The following is an 11,294-nucleotide window of genomic DNA, read 5'->3' on the forward strand; positions in this document are numbered from 1 at the left end:
CTCCCATGCTTCCCATATACTCAAATGCGACCTTCTCTAGTACCCACTCCACTTAAGGGAACGCATACACATTTCAAGGCAACCAAGCAACTGAAACCACCTCGAGTCAACTACATTCAGGACAGGCCTACAACAAACCCAAATCAAATGCCGTCCACCCTGTACACCTGGAGACGCATTCAAAGCCAACCCTTCACAACTGCCATGCACACCATATATACACAAGCCCGAAATACTACTCAGAAAAATGCCTGACACTTGCTATAAATGTATTTCTTACTAGATTATTGTTGACGTCTCAAATCAAATAATTTCTATTAATTTTGTGTTTTTTGTAATGTGTAATTTTGAGAAAATGTACTAATATATGAGATACAGCAAGGAGCTAGTACAATTTAAATAAAGCAGCAGAGATTGTCCAAAATATAAGCCAAGAAGATTATTCTATACTATATTCAAGATGTGGATTGCATGATTATATTATTAGTTAGTAATAAAATTTCACTGCCTTTGAGCACATGTGGATGGTAGACCGGTTGGAGAGGCTTGGCATATCAAGATACTTCAAGAGCGAGATTAAGAAGTGCTTAGACTATGTGTATAAGTGAGTAAGATATGCTCTAGCAAAGAGATTCCAACTCAAGTCCCACTCAAAACTAATTCTAAAAAAGATTTAAACATGAAAAAATGGTGTTTCATAATTATTTTTCTAGTTTTTATCATGAAATAATAGGTACTGGACAGACAATGGGATGGCATGGGCTAGCGACTCAAATGTCTATGATGTAGATGACACCGCAATGGGATTTCGCTTGCTCCGCTTGCATGGCTATGATGTCTCTCCAAGTACTATTAAAGTATTATTATCATCATCAGACGGACTTAATAATATTATCGAAGCAAATTATCATTTATCATAATTATAGAGTTAATCATGACTAGATCACCAATACTAGGATAGATTTATTTCTAAGAATTATTCAACACAACATATAATTTGTATTGTCTCTTGTTGACCAATTTATGAAGCCAAATCATTGTATCCAGATCAACAACTACTAGAATGCTTCAAGTCCTTCACCCCCCCCAACACCCACACACATAATATAGCAAAACGTGGAGAACATAACATCTTTTATGTAATTTTTGCATGTCTCATGTAGAGGTCTTCTGCCATTTCAAGAAAGGTGATGAGTTCTTTTGCTTCGAGGGGAAAACAAGCCAAGCTCTAACTGGGATGTACAACCTCTATCGAGCCTCCCACACTATGCTACCTGGAATCTATTCTACATGAAATCAATACCTTCACCAAATCCTTCCTTCTCAATAAACAAAAGAAGAATGAGATCCAAGATGAATGGATCATTTCTAAGGGCCTCAAAGGCGAGGTACACAAGAACTCTTACTTAAACAACTCTTTATCTATTTAAATGGTGTTTATCAAGCGGAATGGGTGTTTAAAAGGCATCATTGAAGACCTAACCACATGCGTTACATTCTTGAAGTGTCACCCAAATATTTATTCATAGTTGTTGGGCTACATGAAGTAGGATCAATGCAAAGTTTTTTTTATAGGCCCCTAGTGATTTCTCCTTAATCATGCCTTTATTTTGAAGACTATGTTCCTTTTAACCCTTATTTTCATAGGTAAAACCTTCAGCCAACATGGGTAAGCCCTCCAACAGACATATTGCCTTTATTTTGAAGACTATTATTATTTTAACCTTCTTTTCAAGGGTAAACCCAGGTGTGGGTTAAAGGGTACTGAACCCTTAAACCTAGGTTGGCTACCGACACTTCCACATGTCCTATACCATCAACCACTCCTATGAGTTAACCTTATCACTTCCTTACTCTAAATCCTTTAACCCACATGGGATGATAACACTTTCAAAAGCCCTTACCATCAACTCATGTTATCACTTTTTCATATGTAACCTCATCATCCCTATTGCATTCTTATCCTTCACCCCTCATTGTTTCTTTAAAACTCTCCCCAATGTAAGATTGTAGACACATATATTCATTTAAGTCTCAAATTTCATCCACTCTATCCACCTCTTAAGATCCTTTAGTGTATAAAATAAATAAGAGTCCACATTTTTAGAGACACTTTAACATCTTGAAGAATTTTGTAAATTATATGCATGTTTTGTTTCCTTCCACATCTTAGATATCTATTGGATATGCTTTGTTTCCTTCCACATCTTAGATATCTATTGGATATGTTTGTCTTACATGGCAATCCTTAAGTGCACAGAGTCACATATGATGTTGCAAATATCTAATTCCACCCCTCAGGATGCGAGACAAGGTTCTAGTTACAAGAAAATTTCAAAATATCTTTTAAAGATTTGAGTATCCACCTCGTTAAGTTACTGTGTAATGGATAAGAATCTCTTGAGTAAAAATTATAATAACTCATGGGCATATTATGCCTTAAAACACAAGAAAGGTTATTGTTTTTTATTCCAATTGAGAAACCCCAAAATTCTATATGTGGATTTGATGGTAGGTACAATATGCCTTAAATCATCCATGGTATCAAAGTCTTCCGCGCATTGAAGCACGACACTATATTGATCAGTATGGAGTGGATGACATATGAATTGGAAAATCACTATACAAGTAAGATCATTGTTGGAAAATGATTTGTTGGATTTATTAAATAGAACACTTAAAATTACAATGCATTCAACTGATTTTTGAAAGTTATGTGACATGCACAGGATGTTTTATGTTAATAATGAAACCTTCTTAAATCTAGCTAATGCAGACTATAACTTGTGCCAATCGTTTCATCAAAAGGAGCTTACAAAAGTCTTGAGGTGACTACTTTTTGTAAATAAAATCCTATCCTTTTATACATTATTCTCATCAGCCTTGCATGCATAATGAGTGCATACTCGAAAAGGAATATGACTCTAGCACACTCTTGTATGTGATTTTGTAGGTGGAACAAGGAATGCCAATTTGATCAGCTTAAGTTCTCACGATAAAAGACCGTAGAGTGTTTTTTCTCTGTAGCATCCACACTTTTTGAACCAAATTATTCACTTGCAAGAGTTGTGTGGACAATGTGTTGTGTTCTTACAATAGTTATTGATGACTTCTTCGATGTGAAAGGCTCTTTATTGGAGCTTACCATGTTTTTAGATGCAGTAAAAAGGTATATTTTTGTCTTAAAACAATATACAACTAGTACATGAAATATATATCCTTGATGAACAACTCTTTTCTATAGATGGAATCATAAAACTTTGTTTTGCTTACAGTTGGGATCCTAAACTAGCCAAAAACTTCTCCCAAGAAATGAAGATATTATTCATGGGTCTATACAACACAGTGAACAATGTCAGCCAAGAGGCTTTTGTAGCTCATGGACGCGATATTACATCTCACTTAAGGCACTCTGTAAGTCAAATTTTAATTCTTTAACTTTCTTTTAAAAATTTCCTTTACATATACTTATGTTATCATTGTATGCAATGTTATAGTGGGTAAGATGGCTCACCTCTTTACTGGTTGAAGCAAAATGGAAGTTTTCTAATCGCTCTCCATCACTTGAAGAATACATGGAAAATGCAACAACATCAATAGGAATAGAGCTAGTAGTGCAGCCCACTATATTATTCATGAGTGAAATGCTATCAGAAGAAGATGTCATGCATGAGGATTATTTTGTCATTATGGATTTACTGAACAAAGTGGGACGGCTTAGTAATGACATTCAAGGTTTGAAGGTAAGTAATCTTAATAATAGAAATTATTAAATTATAAAGTTTACATAAATAACCATTGAAACATCTAAAAAATCATAAGAGTTTATATGCTTTATCATAGAAATGTTACATGGGATTAGCATTTTTAAGAAATATATACTTGAGAGATACACTGCATGTGACAAATGTTGATTCATAACCATTCTTGTCTTTATGCAGAGAGAAAATAGTCAAGGAAAGTGGTCAGGTGTGACCGTTTATTTAAAAGAAAATCCCAGGGCCATAGAGGAGGATGCAATAAATTATTTGAAGTCCTCAAAACAACATGCCATGTTATTATTAGTCAAAGAGTACTTAAGAGATACAAATCTTCCAAGACAATGCAAACAAGTCCACCTGAATATGGCTAAGATATTTAACTTCTTTTATGCCAAAACAGATGGATTATCATCAATCACTGAGATGGCTCAATATGGTGAAACAGATGGATTATCATCGATCATTGAGATGGCTGAATATGTCAAAACTACACTTTACACAATAATATCTTGATATATAGGCACATATAGCTCTTTGTAAAATTATATCTATCGTACCTTCTAAACTTGTAACTAGTCCATTGAGATCTAGTTATAAATGAGCTCTACAAAGGGAAGAGAATATTATTTGAACTCTCCATCATCAATTTTTTAAAATAGTTTTATAATAGAGTACCATGAGGAAGCATCTAGATGTTTTAGATACACTTTCTCTATACTCGAAAATAGTGCACAAGAGTAATCTTATCTAGTTTTTTTATTTTTCAAAATGTAATTATAGAGATGTTTAAGGTATAATGTATATTAGAAAATCTTGAAAAAATAACTTTAAGAGAATATGTGAGAACTATAATTATAAAGACGTTTAAGGTATAATGTATATGAGAAACTCTTCAAAAATTATAAAGATGTATATGAGAAACTTTTAAGGTTTTGTATTTTGTGATTATAAAGCTATTAAATGTATAATATACATGAGGAACTCTTCAAAATTCACTTTAAGAGAACATATGAAAAGTAAGAGAAATTTTCACTATAAGAGAATATATGAGAAAACTATACGAAATTCTCACTACAAGAAAATGTATGAATACTATGTTTTTTTGCATGTCTCATTGGAGATAGGAAAAGTTTTGGTATGAATGGGTACTTAAATAAATCTTGAAGATGATTTATTAGATAAACATATAAAGTGATACGAATGTAAGCCGATTTAGCCAAAACTTTGGGATGAATCATGGATTCTTATATAACTCTTCAAGGTAGTTTATTAAGTAAACATATAAAAGTAATTATTATGTAACCATCAAAATTTATGGGGGATAACAACGCTTTTTTTTCATTTTAAAAAACATCAAGAAGGGGAAATAAATTATTGCATGTAACTAAACTCACAAAAAAAGTTAAATTTTGTTGAATTTTGGTGTTTGACTAAAAAAGAGAAATTATAACAACTATGTACATATTTTGGTGTTTTACTATAAAAGAGAAACTACAAAAACTATATACATATTTGTTAATTGATCGCGGTGGTGTCATATTTATTAAGAAGATTGTTGTCCTCATATTAAAATCTATGTACATATTTTGGTGTTTTTCTACTATAAAAGAGAAACTTTAAAACCTATGCACACATTTGTTAATTGATTGTTGTGGTGTCATATTAATTAAGAAGATTAAATGGATAACTAAATTATGCCAACAATTGAATTTATAAATCACTTGAAAGCAGTACAAAAACTTAAAATTGTTTACAAACTACTTTTTGCAAGTAGACAAACTTGAAAGTGTTAGATCTCTTAAAGTGTTTATCTTTATTTTTGGAACCTTTACTCTCTCTCTCTCTCTCTCTCATGGAGTTGTTATTCAACACATCTTGTGTTCGAATCTCACTCCCATCGGACAGATCATATTTGTTCTATTGGGATTGTTCCTACGACGTTAAAAGAGCTTCTTCTTCTTCTCTCTCTCTCTCTCTCTCTCTTCACACACACACACACACACACACACAATTTGATATAGCTTGCTAAGTTTCTCTCTTATATACAACTTTTAGGTAGTATGGTTGGCACTAGAAGGGGTTGGGACCATACATACTAGAACTGTTTGATGGGATTATGTGCAACATAATGCATGTCAGTATATCTGTCTGAAAATAAAAGGACACTAGAAAGTTGTATGTAGTGGTATTGACACTAGAAAGTTTTATGCAGTGGTATGGACATTAGTGGTATGGACACTAGAAATTTGTATGTAGTAGAAAGTTTCTATGGGATTACGTGCAACATAATGCACGTTAGTATATCTGTCTGAAAATAAAAGGACACTAGAAAGTTGTATGCAGTGGTATGGACATTATTAATATAGTAGGGCAATTGACGTCACACTAAAGATCACATCGGAGCACCACAATTGTGCTTTAGAGCTATGTTATCATGCCTTTGTAGGCAAAATTGTGGCCACTCATGATATACATAGCTTAATTGAAACTTTATCTACAATTAAGCATTCGTGATACACATAGCTTAATTGAAATTTTATCTTTAGTCATTCGTGATCAATTTTCCACGTCTTTCTAATTTGTGATCAATTTTCCATGTCTTTCCAAACATATTTAATAAAACATATTTAAACAATTTTCCACATCTTTCTAAATGTGTTTAATTGAGCCCGTTGTCGTGCCATGGCGCGTCTATGATGTGAAACCGTGCATGTGAGGCCATCAAATACACATCCAGATGCATGGGTTAAGTGCCATGACGAGTCATTATATGATGCCATGTACATATGTTCATATTGTATATGAGGTTTAATAAGACAAGCTGAGGCTGAGTCAGATTTAGGAGTTTTTTTTGTATATGAGTATGGAGGATGATGTTTTTGCTGTTACTCAGAGCTCATGGGCAAGTTAGAAGCATCCAGTTATATATGATGGCATGAGGGCATATCAATGCACAAAGGAATGCATTTATGAAGGCATGGAGAAATACTTGAATGAGCAATTGGGAATTTTATAAATCACATGGGCCGATATGATGATTTATAAACTATGAAGGTGTCAAGAGAAATGGAGATTTAATGAACATCACAGTGCCAAAGAGTTCATTGAATATTGGGGAAATGTGGAGATAGAAAATTGCACTTGGACTTCATGGATCATCATGTAGAGGTACATGTATCTTATGTATATCTAATGTGGAGATAGAAAACATGGGCTTGTAAGCATGTTTTCATAGGTGTGAGAATGCCTTGCAATGATAATTCTAACCTTAATGCTAAGGTTAGAAGAAATATATAATGGGTGGCAGCGTACGTGGAAAAGGGAAGATATTACTTTTATTTAGAATTTTCTGGAGCAAGCGCAGCATTTTGTAATTGGAAAATCCGGATGTATAGCGGGCAAAAGGTGGTAAGGGCACCGAGTTCTCCGCGGGAAAAATAGAAAGGCACCGGAGGCATACGGCGAGGAACCAGAGTGGGATATAGAATTCTGAGAAAAGAGGAACAGCGTCCATCCAACCAGAGTCTTTAATTCCAAGGAGGCTGCTTCTGTTTATGACGTGTAGGAGTTAGAATTGTAGAGAAAAATGAGAGCTATCCAATGATAAGATTTTCATCATAAACTTGAATTCTGTCTTCCGCGGTCTGCAGCAAAGCCGTCATAGGAGGAATAGAGAAAAATCAATGAAAACCTCACCTTGCTCTACTCACAGTTAAGTGGGTTTTTTTTTTACTTTGAATATTATAATCAACGATTTGGAAAATCGTATGTTTGGTAAACCTTTAAAGGATTTGAAGAATGGGAAATTCTTGGAACTTGGAGAATTGTGGAAATAAAGCATCAAAAACACATTAAGGTTCCGGAAGGTTGGTTTTACTTCCTACTTGATCGGATTTTTGGGATTCAAGCCATGGAATTTTCTAAATCTCATGAGTATGTTAAAGCTATGCCAAATGCTATATTTTACTTGTGAGATGTTAGAATATTAAGGCAGGTTTTCAGGTGATAAAGTGCATCTCAAAATAATGGTTTTTGAAGGCATTGGATGTTAAGGATGTAACTGGTCACATGTGTATTGGAAAAACTGGAAGGACTTGTTATGCCCACATGTGAATGGCTCAAAGGATTTCATGCAATTCTGTGCAACCATTAGGATGAATTCAAGGATGTATTGAGGCAAGTTGACACATGTAATTGTTAATGGAAATAGTGATGTTCAATACTCCTTGGGAAATTTTGTGCGTGAGATTCCTTGTTGGATTTGACATTCACTCTCACAGCTAGAAGTTTCGTACTTTCCTGGCTGTACCGCACACTTCACGACACCGTGCACCCACAATCATTGTATATCTTTGAAAAGATATTGGTATAATCAGTAAAGTTCCCAATTAAAACTTGTGCTCTCTGGATCATTGGATGCATGATTGATCTTGACAATTGTAAAACAATGAATACTAGGATTGTGGTATAACATTCCACGATTGTGATAAAAAAATACCTCGATCGTATTACGATCATGGTATTTAAATTTCTCAACCATTGATGATCAATGCACATCCAATGATCCAGAAGTTTTCCAAATGAAAATTTCTAAAAACATTTTCCAAATTATATATACCAAGATCGTGGGGTGATGGTTTAATCGAATTATATGAAAACCACGATCACAAATTTTCTAAAGCATTATTGTGGTATTTTAAACCATGATTGTGTTCTTTATAAAGCATTATCATGGTTTTTGAAGCATGATCATGGTATTTTGAACCAAAATCACGGTGTTTGTAAATCACTATCATGGTTTTTGAAGCACAATGGCGGTGTCTCATTTTGTGACACATCACCGTATGCAAACTAATCCTATATTCATAGTTTAACACCATATTAGATAAAATGGAAAAAATCAAATTCCTAGATTGGCCCCTTTTTTGAGTTTTTACTGTTTTTCTTCTTTCCCAAAAAGAAATTAAAAATAAGGCCACTCCATCTGTAGAATCATGTATTAAAAAATGTTCAAATCAGCAATGTTTCTATAGAACTTGTCTCTTAGACTAGTAAGGGGAGCATTAAACAAACAAGATTTGGTTTAAAACAAACACTTGAAAAATCAAAGGTGAGATAAGTATATTAATAATAGGATGTTAAAAATGTCCCAACTAGGGCCACTCTAGATCTACCATGCATGCCAACTTATTGAATGACCCTAGGTCCATTCTACCATGCACACTCTTTCTTAATGATACATAAAGGATATGGAATGGCCCTAGGGCCACTCTACCATGCACATTGTTTTACTTGTAAAGTGAAATGGGTTGGAGAATGGCAATAGGGCCATTCTACCATGGGCACTATGCTCTAGTGAAGCACAAGGTGTGTCCAAGTGCCATGGGGCCTGACGGTCCAAAATCTAACCATATCTTAATCGTACAACTTAATCTAAGAAAACATTAAACTCACTTAATCCTACTATTTCTGCATAGTAATGCAATCAAATCAACCTTCCCAAATAACAAACAAGCATCCAAGGTTCTTATCACATAAGCAAAGAATCGTGTAATCTCAAACAAACATTCACCTGATATAAATCTCAAACAAACATTCACCTGATATAAATCTCTATCAATTACATCATAGTATCTCAATGAATCACAATGTATGTGTCTATCTTAAGATTCTATCATCATCACCATGCTCGACAACATGGTTAGTCATAAAGACCAAAATCCAGCCAATCTAGGGCTTTCTCCGATGCCCGTCCACCCAACCTCCTTAGCACTGGACAACGCCGCTATCCAGGGTATGCCTCTTTTCGAATCTCGTCCTCTCTAGGTTCTACCACATGGCTCCCAGAGGGCATAAATATCGTTCTCTATCCGGCGTTCCCTCTCTAAGGACAACCAACCCGAATCTCAAAATCTCATGTTAAGTGTCATCATACACATGCATATCAATTAGTCATACGCGTGCATATCAATCATTCATCTCAAAACAAAGCAATCATAACTCATACATATCATTTCACACTCATCTCTAGTCCATAATCTTTCAAGGCATGCATATTCAAATCAATCACAGTTAATTTCAAGTATAAAACATGCTTTTAATTTAAACAATCTTTAACTTCTCTTTATCTTTTAAGTCACATGGGAATCCTTGTTTTTAACATAATCAATTATCATGTTCTAACGAGCAAGGTCATCTCTAGTCACTCTATAACTAAGTCTTAACTATGCTTATGCGTAAGTCCATCCGGTCTATATAGATAAGATAGTCGATCTTGATAGCAATTTCTAAGGCAAAGCCTAATAACTAGTCTCTTTTGGAGAGTAATATCTTCCAATCTATTTAGAATTAGAGAAAAGTCAAAACTACAGAGTTTTAGGACTTTTAATGCACTATAAAGTACGCCTCAGTGATGGTTCTCTAAAAATGAGTTCTAAGGTCTCTTTCAGAGCATTTGAAACAGCCAAAGTTGTGTTTTCAGATAAAACTGGCAAAAACAGCTAAGTGCCCCACTTTGCACTTAAATAACTTAAAAATAAAAGGGATTTGGCTTTCTATAGTCTCATACACTCTTGTAGAGTTTCTTGTCCTCTAAAATTTTTATCTTCATGTAAATCTCTTATTCTAAACATATGGAAAGATTAATGCATTGCAAAACAACCCCTAATGAAGGTTATACCTAAAATCTAGTCACAAACTAGTCAAATATATCAACTTGATGTAAAACATTAAATTTATATTCAAAACATTCTTTCTACGCAAAAGATCAACTTTTTTTACAATACTTGATGTTTTGTATCAACGTTATATAAAACATCAACTTCCCACAAAACTTGATGTTTTGCATTAACTCGATGTTTTGTATCGAGTTGATGCGTGTAAAAAATTTGATGTTTTGCATCAAATTTGATGCAAAACATTGAGTTGTGTGTGGAAAAGTTGATGTTTTGCATCAACTCGATGCAAAATATCAACTTCTAGCCTAAAAGTTGATGTTTTGCATCGAGTTGATGCAAAACATCAACTTTTCCCCACAACTAGATGTTTTTGCATCGAGTTGATGCAAAAAATTAAACTTTATCACCACCTTTCTGCCGGGCGTACCCGCATCTGCGGGAAGATCTTGCCAGGCAGGAGTCACACTTTTTGGTCCCCGGCATATGGCCCCCAGGGGAACCAGGGCGGAGTATGCATCTCAGTCAGCGACCGAGCAGCTTCTTTCTGAGGTTGTGGACTCTGGCACTCTGGTTCAGGGTCGAGCGCAGTGGGTCATCCTTCGGGTTGGGGAAGACCGCATTGGCTTCCTCAACTTCTACGCCCCTAACGGGGCGTCCGGGAGAGCCGAGTTCTGGAGCACCATCAGGCAGTCCCTCCCCTTGGCAGACCACTGGTGCCTAGGAGGGGATTGCAACATGCTGGAGGACGCAGAGGATAGGATGGGGGGCAGCCAGGAGACCATTCATGGGCCAGAGCTAGCTGCCTGGGAGGAGCTAGTGCTACAGGTGAGAGGCCAGGATCCGTGGACTCTCCCGG

The 11,294-nt window shown here is 35.1% G+C and overlaps 1 pseudogene; it reads left to right on the forward strand.

The window, feature by feature from the left end:
- LOC147626319 (ent-kaurene synthase CPS/KS, chloroplastic-like) overlaps window positions 1–4,435 on the forward strand; it is a 157,646-nt pseudogene extending 153,211 nt beyond the window's left edge.
- The last annotated feature ends 6,859 nt before the right edge of the window (window positions 4,436–11,294 follow it).

Source organism: Cibotium barometz, chromosome 22 (genome assembly GCF_041138505.1).
Source record: "Cibotium barometz isolate CiBa-2024 chromosome 22, ASM4113850v1, whole genome shotgun sequence".
Classification (NCBI taxonomy): domain Eukaryota; kingdom Viridiplantae; phylum Streptophyta; class Polypodiopsida; order Cyatheales; family Cibotiaceae; genus Cibotium; species Cibotium barometz.